The 16,365-nt window shown below is 30.7% G+C and overlaps 1 protein-coding gene across 2 annotated transcripts in view; it reads right to left on the bottom strand.

Annotated features, from left to right (window-relative positions):
- Window positions 1-16,365, bottom strand: part of kuz (zinc-dependent metalloprotease kuz) — a 316,592-nt gene that overhangs the window by 74,050 nt on the left and 226,177 nt on the right. The window lies entirely within an intron of this gene.

Raw genomic sequence — 16,365 nt, 5'->3', positions numbered from 1 at the left:
TGTTTTAAATAAAGACAAAAATTATGACTGCAAATAAATCAATAATAAATATGCAGATACTCCAACGTAGTAGTAGCAGTAGACTTTGTTTGGAACGAATGTTGCAGACAATTGCAAATTTAAGGCACAACATTTTGAGGCAATAGATGAGAAAGTATGGCAACTTATGAAAGGATGTTCAACTGAAAAGCTGACAAATTAAGAATAAATAATAAATGTTTATGAGTTTAAAACAAAGGTCGATATAAATAGAACATGGAATATGGATTATAACAACTTGTTATTTAAATCTGAGCAGCTATTGAGTGTTATTTATGTTTCTAATTAGAGAATTCTATGAATTTCGTTGATACTCGTGTTGTTTACAGGTAAACAAACGATTATGTTCGGTCTCTGGTGGATTTCAGTGGCTACCACTGGTTTAAAAGTTATTCAGTTTTTGGAATAGGGTAAAAGTGAAATAGTTACAGATCGTCCTAATTATTAAATTGAAACAATATTAAGATACATTGGTATGACCTACCTGAAATGTAATCAACATTTAGCGGTAGAGGAAAACAGGAAAATGAAAAGTGAGTGATAACAGAAGAGAGGAATTTAAATGAAAGATAAACCGGTGTTAATTAGATAATTGTTACGATCACTAATACGCCCTTTCATACCAATGTAGTTCGATCCACACCGATCAAAGGTAGCATAAATAACTAAAAAAACTATTGTCCCATTATTTGCCATCCAAGGAAAACTGCAGTTTTCATCTGCTTCTCCTTCTTCTCTCCACAACTTCTGCATATATTGTTAAATGAAAGTCAGAGGTGTCTTGAATGAGTCCCACAACTATAGAGTCCAGTGATTGTCGTATCATATTACAGAGTTGTATCTGTTTGACATATGATGATGTCACATTTATGGGAATAAGTTCCTTATTTATGACTTCATTTAAGTTAAATAGAACGTTTATTTTCCATGACAGATTCTTCCATGTTTCTGCAGGATATTTTCTGGTAAGAAATCACTATTGATATTTAGACAAATAGGCGATTTTACAGAAACAACGTTTGAATAATCCTCTAAAGCTTTACTTTGGTTAATGTTGGTTTAGAGATATACTAACGTACCAACTCTCTCTCAGCGGAAGTCGTCATAAGTACTAACGGTTTCTCTAAAGATCAATTATCTGAAGCTAAGCTCTTAAGCTATCTTTTGGTGGTTTAATAGTCGTTTCACTGGTGTGTTTCTATAGTCGCTTATAATACGAACTTCCAAATGTATTCCTTCAGATATTTTTAGATTACAGCAACACTTGTCTTGATGTAAAGCATGTCGAATGCAATCTCTGGCTGGGAACTTGAATGGGGATGACTTTGAAGCATGTGTCATGCAAAACTTTCTGTTCTTTAATGTCAGCCTTTGAGCTTCTCGACGTGAGGTCAAAAATGCTTATCGGTAAAAGTATGGTTTTCAAATCTATATGTTAATTGCGGCGTCCTCGCAATCTTGGTTACCTGTATTCACCATGGAATAGATCAGTGCCACAGGCGAATTACATTTGTCAAATATGTTCCACTTATAGTTTACATCCATTTATAGGGCGATTACAGACCATAGCAGTTGTGAATAGAAATGCTTGCAGAAAACAAGGGGACTAAAGGGTACAGATACTAAGCGAAGCTATGCAAAGATGAAAATAAATCTCAGAGAGAGTAGTCGTGAGAGTAAAACTTGAGCGACGCACTGTTCTCGTCTGTCGGTTCTTCAAGTTGCTTATCGGTAACAGAAATCAAATCTATAGGTTAACTTAGAACTCATCGCAATGTTGGTCAAATACCTTAATGGATTAAATAAATCAATTCTCGGAATATGTTCCACTGATGTAATAGCTCTATCAAAAGAGCGAATTATATTAGTCAAATGTATTCCAATGATAGTTTACATGCATTTATAGGACGATTATATAAAATTGCAGTAGTATCCGGAGATGTTTGGAAAAACAAGGGTTTGGTGGAAGGAGAAAGAACTAAGGGCATCTATACAACGAAGAAAATATCAGAGATAGTTGTAGGTAGAGAAAGGAATAGAGAATGGCTATAAAATGTAACAAATCAATAGCCTATTTTAGAGAAAGTGTCGGATAAAATCCAGCAACCTCAATTCGAAATAGAAGGAATATGTCTATGTAACCCAAAGGTCGAATTTTCAGAATAACACCCAGGAAACTTATGTATTTCAATTCGATTTGGTGTTAGGATGTACTGGTGAGGGGTAATAGTTTGGAAACCCCTTTTCTTTCCTTTAAAAAAAACACACAGACTGCGGGAATTAAACCTACAACCCCGAAACTGACACAGCCCATTTTAGTTTAACCTATTGCGCTATCCTTGTGGACACGAAACTAGACTTATGTAGAATACAATCGAAAAAAATTTGAAATATCTATCATTAGTTATCCATATTGTCTATATTAATGTCGTAGTAATCCAGATATAGGTCAAAAATTGAGGTTGTCCTGGTTTCTTTCCTCATATCTCAGCCATTTGTGAACCGATTTGGCTGATTTTAAATAGGAAACATCTCGAAAGCATGTCTGACAGAATTATTGAAGGTTTGGATCCCGAAAATATCTGGGGTCATCAGAAAATTGATTTGAACAGACAGTCGGACATGGCTTAATCGACTCCGCTATCTATAAGGATCCGGAATATATGTATAAAAAGAGAAGGTAAGAAAAAAAAACGCAGACTGCGAAGAGTTTTGGTTTGTCTGCAGAAATACCCAGAGTCTTTGGCGCAAATTGAACCTGTAACCCTCAAACTGATACAGCACACTATAACCTAGTATATTGCGCTAGCCTTGTGGTCACGGAACTAGCTTTATGTGGAGTCAGGGACCGATATCAGGTATTTAGTTTGAAACTGAACCGAACATTATATTTGGCAAACCAAATATTTCTTCAATTAATTAATTTTGCTTATTTTAGAGCAGAGTTTATGGCTATAGTTGGAATTAATCTGCATGTATCTTCATCTTGAACAGATAAGCGTTTCATGAGGATATAGTTTTATTGGATTTTTTCATAATCTATTCTCTCTCGAATTCGAGGACCTAACAATGTATCTCTGACAATGCAAGAGAGAAGTTCCACAAACACAATTTCGTCTCCTTCTTCCCGTGATATATTTTAGTACTTCTAAAGTCACGTAAACCATGAGTAGAGGCAATATCCCGAGTGTTGGCTCAAGGAAAAATGATTAGCCGCAGAACAAAAGGTACTTTTTTGAAAATTTAAAAATTTTGGGAAATTGATTTTTTCTAGAAGATTTCAAACCAAATATTATAAAAATACCAAAAAATCAATTTGTAAAATAATTCGAAAAAGTACCTTTTGTTCTGCGGCTCCTCAAATGATAAATCCTTAAAACTTGGATGTTATCGTTAGGTTAGGAAATTTCTAACCCATGTAATAGAACTTGGAACAGAATGTATGTAATTGTATCATAATTATTATATCCCCACAGCATAATACCAAACTTTGCAATCCTGATGTGATATTAGCTTAAGTAAACAATATATCTCAAATGCTTGAAATAATCACCATTTCAAAATTCAATTATCATTACCACACACTATTTATAGCATTAATTAAAATAATGTTAAAGAATTTCAAACGAAATTATAAGCTTATTACGAATTTCTCAAAACCACTTAACCTTTGAAATTGATTTGCATTGCATAAGAAGGACCTTTTACTATTTTGGTTTATATAGAAAAAAAAACACATTACCTATATATTAATATTAATATACTGCTTATATAAATGAAGATAAATAACTCTTTTAAAATAGTATATATTTAAATACTGTATAAACATTATTACTTAAATATGTATCTAGAATTTATGACAATTATGCTATATTTCAATCAATTAAAATAACTTTGTAAATGTTATTTAAAGTACATACAAATACATATTTGTGTGTGCATAGAATGTATTTTCTGTTGCATACATTCCAGCAGTTCTGGATTGAATTCTGAAGAAGTCATTGTATCCTAAGTAGACAGTAATTTTTACTAATGTCCTTGGCTGAATACCTGGCTGTATCTTTGTAATGCGGAGAACAGAGCATTGGTTACTTTATACACCCCAGGTAGTCTAACATGAAGTCAATTGTTACTTTATTGTCTCTAAGAAATCTAGGGTGTAGTCACTTAGTAACTTTTGTTTGTACAGCATTTTAGGAAGTAGTTATTTTACCCACCACAAGTAGTGTATTGGAAAGTCAGTTATCACTAAGTGCAAATTTTAGAATTTGTAATTTATAAAGGCAGAATTGACTTCCTACTAGGACTCATACCTGTCAAAATAACTACTAACTTGGCTAATTCATTAGCTCGAGGCTCTGACAGAGCTGCTGGGTATTTTCTGTTGCATACATATTTGCTATAACTATAATTATAGGAAATATTTCTCTATGTATACATATATACTAATGTAAACACACAACATATATTGTATCTAAAGTATATAATTAAATATTTGTATACAGAGTATAGAATAATATAAAGGATACATTTCAATGTTGGTATGTTTCTAAAGATACAAAACATACGAGTGCATACATACATATATTTAATCAAATATTGACCACATAATTGAAAGTACTTAACTAATTAAACGTATGTAGATGCAAATCGAAATTCTATATTAAAAGAAAATATTTACTAGATTTTCTTTGAGTGTTGTATCATGTTAAATCCTTATGCAACATCAGCTAGTCAGTCGGAGAGTTTATTAAAATGTACAACATTTCAAAAAAAAGAAAATCATTTTGCTTACATACATTCTATTGGATAGAAAATTGTAGTAAATTAATACAAATAATTGAAATTTATTATTTGTAGAATTTATGAGTAAAAATTTATGTTAAGTTAGTAGTTATAATTTTCAAATGTGTTTTAAATGAAAGATTTTATATTTGGGTAAATATTTAGTAGAATATAGGAATATAAGTTCAAACTGTTTATATTTATTTAATAAGAATTTTAATAGCAATTTGTACACTTAATAAGGTTAAAGTTTTGTAACATTTTAAACTATTAATTTGAAATTAATGACAAAATGGGTAAATAAATATCAAAATTAAACATGATTTTAAGAAAACTTAATTTTTATTTAAACTATTAAATACAGTGGTTGTAAATACAATTGCAACTTGTTCAAATATAAAAAAACAATTTAAGAAATTTGTATTTATTTAGTATTTCACCATGAAAGTGTATATTATTAAGCACTTCTTATCTTTATATTTATATAAAAGAAAGTGTGTTTTTTGAAATGGTCCATGTATGTAATGGCATCACGTGAGAACGGCTGAATCGATTTGGCTGATTTTTTTTATTCGATTCGAAATTTTCATTAGATGGTTTGTAAAGAAAACAAATTCCGGGTAAAACTTGGAAAAAATTGAGTCCAGTCAACTGCAATAAAAAAAGCTCCCTAAAGTATGCCGTACAAATTTAGATATTTTATTTGCTAATAAATAAGAACAGGCAGATGTATGTGGGAGAAACTTGAAGAACTAACATTAGTAAATGCTACCGGGCGAAGCCGGGGCGGTCAACTAGTATGGAATATAACATCATGTAAATAACCGTCGTGGTTTTGTTGGGTGGCGCGCATTCAAATATCCAATTTTCTATGACTTTGGTGCATAAATTTGGCTCAATTAGACCGATGGCATAGGCTATGCTGGCTTTGTGTGATTTATTCGCATAGAACTGCGACTTAGGAAAACACCACAAGAAAAAGTCTAACGGGGTCAAATCGCACGATAGCAATGGACAGTTGAAATCACCAAAGCGCTCGTGCAGTATGTCCAATTTGGCATGAGTTGTATGACACATAGCGTGGACCTGTTGGAACCACATGTCGTTGGTGTCCATATCATCTAATTCAGATCAAAACAAGTTGTTAATCACCGACCTATAGAGCTTGCCGACCTCAAAGAAAATCCTCACCAAACAGTCACTTTTTCGGGATACTTTGGATGCTCTTTGATGGGCGAAATTACCGTCAAATGACCGAAACAATTTTATCATTTGTACGTGTTATTGAACTCTATAACCGTCCATGGTGATTTTGCAAAACAAACTGAATAAGTGATAGCCTCCACGATATGGTCGCTATCACTGTCAAAGTTCGGAAGTCCCTATTGGAATACACTTTACAAATTTGTCATTAATGTTGTAATTTCCATCATTTGCGACTCCATAAAGTATATTGAGAGTATGACTTAAAAATGCGGGATTTTTTCAAATGTTTGACTTTTATTTTGAAACATTTGTACAATATAATTTTATTCAAAGTATTGGCCATTGTTAGCTATGACCGTTTCCTATCCTTCTGGCAACATATGGATTCCGAGCCAAAAGAACTGCTCATCTTTTGAGCACAAGAACGATTCTAGCCAATTTCGGATGCTCTGTTTTGAAGTGAGGCGTATCCCAGAGAGAGCGTTCTGCATCAATCGCAACAAATATTACTCGGACGAGTAATATTTGTCTGGTCGATAAAGCCGGTAAGGTAAAACTTCTGAACCACTTCATTCTAAATAGTTTTTAACAGGTATTTGCAACATGTGGCCGAGTGTATTCATGATGGAATATTACGGTTTCATGTCTGGTAAGATTGTTATCATGGATCCATCATTTAAGCAGCATTTCAGACATACAAAATCGTCATTCCCCAGCTTTTGGATAAATCCTGCTGAAATTGCTGATTTAGTAGCTCCCAATGGTTTTGCAAGCTCTTGTTGAGTTGGACAACAATCTTCATGTAGTAATGCCTACAATTCTTGTCTTCCGTGTTAAAATGATCACTTCTGAACCGCACAAACCATCTCTCGCACGTTGAAACCGATGGAACACATTCGCCATAAGCTTTGGTGAGCAATCGGTGTGGTTCAGCGGCACTTTTGTTCAAATTAAAGAAGTAATGCAAAACTTCCCGCATATGACGATTTGTTCGCACAAAATTCGAAATTTTTTCAGCAAAAAAACTTAGTTGTATATATTTTGGAAGCCATAGGCATCTGATGAAACACATTCATGGCTCAGTGGTTTCAATTTTGAATGATCACTTGAGTATGAGGAAGCTTCCAGTATGATGGGTGCAGCGTTATCTCACAATCGACAACAAATACACGGGGAATACACACGTGATATAATTCACATTAACTACATGCCAACTTATTGGATCGATTTAATGAGGATTTGAAAAAAGAACGTCCACAACGTGCCCAAGAAAAAGGTACTTTTTCACCAGTACAAATTGTGCATACATGTGCAGTTTAAATAGCAAAAATGTCCTATTCTCCCGATTTAACCCTATTTAGTCCGATTTAGACTATTTCTTATTTCCATACATGAAGAAATGGCTCTGCCTGACCTCCAACAATGAAATCATCTGACAAATAAATACTTATATATTGATGACATCTAAAAGGACTTCGAAAATAATAAAAACAATCTCATATACCCTTCACCAAATTATAATTCAAAATAAAAATTTTAAATATTTTTAGGTAAATAAAATTTTTTGTTTTCAAAGTTAATTTTTTAACTTTTTGGAAAATTATTTTTTAATTTTTTTTTGAATTTTAATTTTTTTTATCAATATTTAGCAAAAAAAAAAAAACAATTCGGGTTAAAAAATATATAAACTGTATAGAGTTCAAAGGAGACTATGTTGAACAATAATATGATTGTTTATCCAAAAACCTGTGTTTCGTTAAAAAGGTTACGGACTTATTGATCCGCTCTCATATCTTAGAAATATTTATATTTAATAGAAGTTTATGATTCATCAATTATCAACTAAGTACTAAGCCAACCTTAGCCTAGACTTAAACCTTTGTCATACGCAGTCTTAGCAGAGAAAACCTTTCAAATCCTAAGCAACTTATGCATATAATTAACCTTTTTTTAACCACCTTTAGAAAATGTTTGTTTCTAATACTCTACTAAATTTATATTGATTTCATTTTATTTTCAAACTTTTACAAATTTATGCATTTCAACTACTATGGTTTAGCCTAGACTTAAACCTTTGTCATACTCAGTCTTAGCAGAGTCAACATTTTAAACATCTTAGCATTTTTAGTCTAGAAAGTTATGCAGTCAATATTTCTACATTTTAATGTCCTACTAAAATTTATATTGATTTAATTTTATTTCTTCACTTACACAACCATATTTTTGTTAAGTTACCAAAAAAAAGACCTGCTTCGTTTATATATTTCTAGCTCGTTTTAACTAAAAAGAAAACTTGTTTAGAAAACACGTTTAACAAATTTGCATTTATGTTTTTTGCCCTTCTTCCTCCACTCTCGCTTATAAGAATCCAAAAAGTAGAAAGAAAGAGAAAAAACTCATAAAAAGGAAAAGTTTTGCTCCAACAAATTTTCATCATTATGTGGTTATGGCTTTTTTAAAATGCATTTATCACAAAAAAATAAGCATGTTGTGGAAAATTTGATTTAAGTTTTTTCTAAGCATATTGTATGGTAGCAGATATATATAGATAGACAGACATTGCCATATTTTGTTACACAGGTCAAAGGGAATTTTTGGTATTTTTATGAAAATTAGTTCAAAACTATTAACAGCTAAAAAAAGGTTGCAGAAAAGAAAAATAAAACAGATTTGGCAAACAATGTATTAGTATAATTTACATTATACCTACAAATATTTATAAATACATGGAAGTCATGATCATATAGGGTCCGGCGGCTCTGATCAATTTAACACCAGGACTTTTTAAATAAAAGATATTTTTTCCAAATTTAAGTTGTGACCCCTCAGCAGCGACGCTGTTGGGTCCATCGTCAAAACCTAAACTCGAATACTCTTCTGCTGTGCCTATGTGAAATTTCAAGCCAATCGAATCAGCCAGTTAGAAATGGCAGATTTACTTCCAAAATATTTTGATACTGCCCCATTGGGCATATACAGAGAAAACAGATTCATAGTAGCAACCGAATTTGTTGTCAATCGAATGATTCGTTTGCACACATATAATTTTTCGGCTCTATCAACAGTAAGTCAGTTGATAAAGAAACATTTCGGTTGAAGCAATCAAACTTTAGTAACCCCTTCTAAAATTTTGTACCCACAACTGTAAAATTCGTTCACTAGGACAGAATCATTCGATTGGCTGCAAATTCGATTGCTACCACGAATCTATTTTCTATGTGTAGTATTGAAATTTACAAAGTTAAATTATCATTAAAGTGGTCGTAAAAAGTTTACACAAACGTATCAGCCCTTTGTGGAAAAAGTACAAAAATATAGATTTAATTACTGAAAATAATTGCATTTTTATCTTACAAACTTTATACCCTAGTTCTCTTCTCTATTCCTATGAAACCAACACAAAATTTAAATTGAAATTATTATTCTGCCAAAAAATATTTGTTTACTTATTTTCACTTTCTTGTTAAAAATATGAAAATAGTCATTAAAATATAGTCAGAGCTTCGAATTAATCAATTCAATTTGAGTTTAATTCACTAAAATCTTAATTCGAAAAAAATTGCAGCCATTCGAATTCTTTAGCTACAGTCAAATGCTTTTGTTTAAATAGAATTCATTAATCGTTGAATCAATTAATAATTAGAATAAAAGAAAACTTGAATGCTTCAACAAGGAATTGATTTTATAAATAATGAATTCTTAAATGAATGAGAACTAAGGAATTAAGACAAGGAATTAATTCGTGCTGCATGCTTTAATGGAATTGTCAATTTGATATTTTGAAAACTGAATTAAGAATTCTTTTTTTCTTAAAGGAATTAGTACTAAGGAATTAAGACAAGGAATTGTTAATTTGATTTTAAGAATTCATTCTTTCCAACTTTTGTATATAGTTATACTTTTCTACTACTATTTTATTAATTTGAATTTAAGTTGACAAAAATATATGACTTTAAAACCCAAAAATTGTCATCATTTGTGATTATCACATAATATGCTAAAATTTCCATGAAATTATATGAAAAATTGTATTTCCTTTTTTCTTTCTATCTTAACATTTTATAAATTTTTGTTCACCCTTTTCTATTTTGTTTGTGTATATTTGAAATGTTGTATATTGTGGTTTTGCCATTTGGTGTCCTATTTGTTTAACCACTAGTCATCTTGTATGGGCCCCTCTAGGTTTATATCCCCTCTTACAAATCCTTTTTACAAAAATTCACAGGACAAAGTATAGCTGTTGAGTGTCTGTCGGTTTGTTTTTATATGCAAATAATTTGTTTTTTGGGTTAACTACACTCAAACACATAAAATATGAGCTTAGTTTGGTTACTACTGGATTTGCACGAAAAAGACTGTAGGTCTTGTGACCCACAAACTAGAAAGATTATATACATACATACTTATATATTTTTTTTAGTGAAAAAAAAAAATAAGATCAAACCAATTTTTGTCGTTAAAATCTATAAAGAACCCTTAGACTACTACCTTTAAGGATTGAAATAATGTTAACAAAAAGCAGCATTAAACTTATTCAAAAAAAGGCCATGTTACATCCTTAACTACACACACCCTCTAGATTTTTGTTAAAAAAATCCCTATTGAATTGTTAAAGGACAACTTAACAACCGTAAATAGTGTAATACATGTAAATTTTGTAACTAAGTGTGTATATTAAGGAGGTCCTTAAAGGTCTAAAATAAGTCCTTCGTCATTTAAAAACCACATGCTGAAAATTTAAGACTAATCGAATAAAGTTTAGAGGCTTCACATTTTATTTGATGTTTCAATGTTTGGGTCAAAGTAGCATTATTTTCAAAAATATTAAAAAAAAAGTTTTATATTTTTTGTATTTGAGTTTTATCCATAAATGTTTCACTATAAAATATACAAATTTTTGAAAGTTCGTCTATCTTGAAAAAAAAAAATTCACAAAACTTTGTATATTGGTGTATGACTTAAAAATGCGGAATTTACAATAGATGGAGTATCTTTTGAAGTTCTGATTTTCGGTTCAGAAGTTCTGATTTTGACACAGAAGACAAAGATCACCCTGGCCAGCCAAAAAAAGTTTGGAAACCAAGAATTGGAGGCATTACACCATGAAGATTGTTATAAAACTCAACAAGAGCAATTTAAAAACCTTTGCGAGCAGCAGGATTCATTCAAAAGCAGCGAATTGTGTACCATACGAATTGAAAGATTTTTTTTGCTTCGAAAATGTCGAATTTTGTACCATCAAATCGTAATATGCGGGAAGTTTTGCTTTACTTCTTTAATTTGAAAAAAAGTGCCGTTGAAGTACACCGATTGCTCAGAAAATATGTTCCATCGGTTTCAATGTGCGAGAGATGGTTTGTTCGGTTGAGAAGTTCTGATTTTGACACAGAAGACAAAGATCACCCTGGCCAGCCAAAAAAAAGTTTGGAGACCAAGAATTGGAGGCATTACATCATGAAGATTGTTATAAAACTCGACAAGAGCCATTTCAAAACCTTTGTGAGCAGCAGGATTCATTCAAAAGCAGCGAATTGTGTACCATACGAATTGAAGCCGAGAGACCTTGAAGGACGATTGTGCATATCCGAAATGATGCTTGAACGCTATAAAATAAAATAATTTTTGACCGAATCATTACTTGCAATGAAAAATTGATCAATTATAATAACCCGAAGTGTAAAAGATCGTATGTGAAGCCCGGCCAACCAGCCAAATCGACACCAAAGCTAAATATCCATGGCGCTAAGGCGATTCTCTGTATTTAGTGGGAGGATTATATTATGAGCTGCGGCTGGAAATCCCGAGAATTCCGCAAAATTTTTAATCCCGAAATCAGGGGAAATGGTGCAAAAAACAACAAAAAATATGTAACCCAATGGATCAATAACATGTTCATTATTCAAATTATTCCAAAAACTCGTGAATTATTTTAGTAGTTTGCTTTTTCACAAAGAGTAAACGGTATATTTTGGAATAAAAAAATTTAAAAAAATAAAATATTTATTTTTTCCGAATTAATTGGAATTTAACGAAGATAGAACAAAATCTAATGGAAATTGAAGCCATTCCGATACAAATGAAAAATGGTGACAAGTTTGTATATAACCAAAATTAGAAATCAAGTCAGTTTATATCATTATATTAAATTTTTTATTTGTATACAATTACATTTTGAAACAAAAGAATTTTTTTTAGCTTTTTAAAGAAGTCTACATTCTTAAAATTTAATAATCCCGGTATTCCGGGAAATTTCAAAATAAATCCCGAAATGCAAAAGTGCGGTAAAAGAAAAACTCTACTTGGAATCCATATGTTGAAAGGAAGATGGGAAAAGGACAGAGCTAACAATGGCCAATGCATTGAATAAATTTATATTGTACAAATGTTTGAATAAATTTATATTGTACAAATGTTTCAAAATAAAAGCTAAAAATTTGAAAAAATCCAGCATTTTTAAGTTATAAACCCAATTAAAAATAGTATTTATATTTAATTTATCCATACACAGAGAAAACAGATTCGTGATAGCAACCGAATTTGTTGCCAATCGAATGACACGTAGAATTTTTCAGTTCTAACAACAGAAAGTCAGTTGATAAAGAAGAATTTCAGTTGAGCCAACCAAACTTTTGTTACCCCTTACAAAATACTGTAGTCACAACTGTAAAATTCGGTCACTAAGATAGAATCATTTGATTGGCAACAAATTCGGTTGCTATCACGAATCTGTTTTCTCTGTGTATGGATAAATTAAATATAAATACTATTTTTAATTGGGTTTATAACTTAAAAATGCTGGATTTTTTCAAATTTTTAGCTTTTATTTTGAAACATTTGTACAATATAAATTTATTCAATGCATTGGCCATTGTTAGCTCTGTCCTTTTCCCATCTTCCTTTCAACATATGGATTCCAAGTAGAGTAGAGTCATAAAATTTCATCCCAAAATTTTTAATTTTTAAATTTTTATTTTCAACGAAATTTTAAAATTTTAATCAATTCTAATAAATTAAATATGGATTAATAATGCAAATATTAACGGCTGTAACTATTTATAGTAAGCGTGACGAGCGATTTGAATTTACACGATTTCGAGAAAATTTTGATTTTGGTTACAACATTTTCCAAAAAATTTCAAAAATAAAATTTAAAAAAAAAATAAAATTAAAAATAATTTTTATATTTAATTTATCCATAGATGTTTAAATATAAAATATACAAATTTTCCGACATCGTTTAAAGATTATAACTTGATACCAAAAAGTCATACAATTTCAGGCATATCTCAAAACCAAAATTTTATATTTTCAAAATTAGCTTAAACGAAATTTCAATAATTTTTTCGATTCTAATAACCAATAAATGAGGATTAACAATGCAAATATTAACTGTTGTTGATATTAAGGGTTAACGAGGGGTCCGATATGAATTTGGAGGATTTCAAGGATATTTATGTTTTTGTGAGGATTGGTCCATAATTGACTCTAGCACCCATACCTATTATATCAGAAAATTATTTTATTGTTAGTAAATAAAAAACAAACCTCATATTGATGGTGGGTATACAAGAATATAACCCTCTTACTTAATAATCATCCTCTTGAGTTTATAAAAATCGAAATTTTTTAATTTTCGTTTTAAACATGTTTGAAAATGTAAAATTTGAGATTTGAATTATGCATGAAATATTATTTGGTATCATATTATAATGGGTTATTGATGTCAGACATCTATGGGTAAATAAAATACTAAAATAATTTTTGATCGGATTTTTTTTAACATTAAATATTTTTTAACCCAAACAAAAATATTTAAAAATAAAGGTCCACCCTAATGTATAAGTGTGTATGTCATTTATCCTTTTTGGGTTAAATTTGCTTATCTATTTATGTTTGTATGTCATTATAAGTATTAAGTATGTAAGTAAGTGACTGTGTGTTTCTCATATGATTACAATAACAGTGAAGGATTGTTTTTCGTTTAAAGTGTCAATAAAGGTTGATTATGCCATTAATCGAGGGGTCAAAATAATAATATTAAACTAAATTGTTTTGGGTTACAACAATGTAAAAAGTTTCTATGGCTTGTCCACGCCATATTCAAAACCATTAACACATGACGATACACACGCACCGGGTTTTGAGAAATTGAAATTAGATACAATGCATTATCATTAGCAGACACACACACACAAATTGTAACAATTATTAATCACTTGTCAGTTGTCATAATTTTGGGGAAATTATAATTATGTGATTTGATTAAGAAATAGATTCAGCATTAATGGCAGAAGTTATTTAATAAAATAAGAAATAAATACATAAGTGATATACAAAATGATGTCATAAAAATAGTGGGCATGGCACTTCCCTCAATATTAAATATCGAATATTTAGAGAACTATTAGAGCGAAATTCCCAAAACTTTACAGAATGGTGCTCATTTGCTACTGGTATTGGAATAAAAGGGGATAATGATTTGAAAATAATATTTGATATCATGTCGAAAACATACACAGAGAAAACAGATTCGTGATAGCAACCGAATTTGTTGCTAATCGAATGATTCTATCTTAGTGACTGAATTTTACAGTTGTGGCTACAATATTTTGGAATGGGTAATAAAAGTTTGGTTGCCCCAACTGAAATTCTTCTTTATCAACTGACTTTCTGTTGTTAGAACTGAAAAATGCTATGTGTGCAACCGAATCATTCGATTGGCAACAAATTCGGTTGCTATCACGAATCTGTTTTCTCTGTGTATCATTTGTCAATATTTATTTTCTTAATTAATATCAAATTGAAATCAAATCTGAAACAGGTCTAGGTTTGAATTAGGCTATAATAATTTCAAACGTTTGACTTTTAGTTTGCTGAGATGTTAGCGTACTTAAAATAATATTATTATAAACTAATTACTCTCTGTATTTAAATAAAATTTCTATTTTACATTTCCACATTGTTTTTCTTTCAGTATTATATATTTAAATTATGCATCAAGTTCTTTTATATTGTAAATAGTAATTTAGTTTCCTTTTAATTTGAACTTTATTTATTAGTGCATAAACAAATAAATAAATGATTTTCTTCTTTTATTTTTTTTTTTGCTTTTACTCCAAAGATATTAAAATTTAATCTTTAATATGCAAAATAACAATTTTTTGCACATACTTTAAAAAAATATGCAATTTTAATTAAAATGCAATTTATGTAACAGTTCTATTAAACAACAAATGCATCAACAAAAAAAAATAATAGTTCTAATTTATATGCAAATATAAACAAATAATGAACATACACTCAGTCATATTCACACAATCACAATGACTCCCTTTCCATAGCCAGACAAATGAAAGTACCCAGCAGTTTTACAAATAGTCCATGTATCCCTTAGCTCACTGCTACACGTTCAATATATATTGTGATATTTGGATCGCTATCAATTACAATGGATCACGTAAAATTAGGATTTGGATCGTGATCCATCAATACTGTATACTACACGTTCAATAAATATCACGGTACTGGATCGCGGTCAATATACATACATAGATCACTGCTACACGTTCAATATATATTGACCGCGATCCAGTATCACGATATTTATTGAACGTGTAGTATACAGTATTGATGGATCGCGATCAAAGTTGCAGAATAAATTATGACAACTGACAAGTGATTAATAATTGTTACAATTTGTGTGTGTGTGTCTGCTAATGATAATGCATTGTATCTAATTTCAATTTCTCAAAACCCGGTGCGTGTGTATCGTCATGTGTTAATGGTTTCGAATATGGCGTGGACAAGCCATTGAAACTTTTTACATTGTTGTAACCCAAAACAATTTAGTTTAATATTATTATGTTGACCCCTCGATTAATGGCATAATCAGAATGGATCGCGATCCAAATATCACAATATATATTGATCGTGTAGCAGTGGCCTTACAGACAGTCAGTAATTGTCTGATCAGTTGGCAGACTTCGATTTATATATTTTGGGTCATTTGAGACGTTTGTATCTTGTGTATGGCAGATAGAAGTCAATTGTATACTTTATACATCCCATGTAATCTAGCATGAAGTCAATTGTCACTTTAGTGTCCGTAAGTAATCTAGAGTGTAGTCACTTTAACTGCATTTTAAAAAGTATCTATTTTACCCACCTCAATTAATCTATTGGAGAGTAGTCGGAGGAAGGTCTGTTTACAAACTATCGGTTAATAGACTGTGTATGAGATCTCATTTTAACTGACTATTTGAGGTCAATTACCTCCCGTACATGTATAAATAATTAGTTGTGTAGTTGATCAAGTAACCAGTTAGGTAGCTAGTA

Source organism: Calliphora vicina, chromosome 2 (assembly GCF_958450345.1).
Source record: "Calliphora vicina chromosome 2, idCalVici1.1, whole genome shotgun sequence".
Taxonomy (NCBI): Eukaryota; Metazoa; Arthropoda; class Insecta; order Diptera; family Calliphoridae; genus Calliphora; species Calliphora vicina.
Note: the sequence above shows the minus strand (reverse complement) of the source record. Positions and strands in the feature narration are given on the sequence as shown.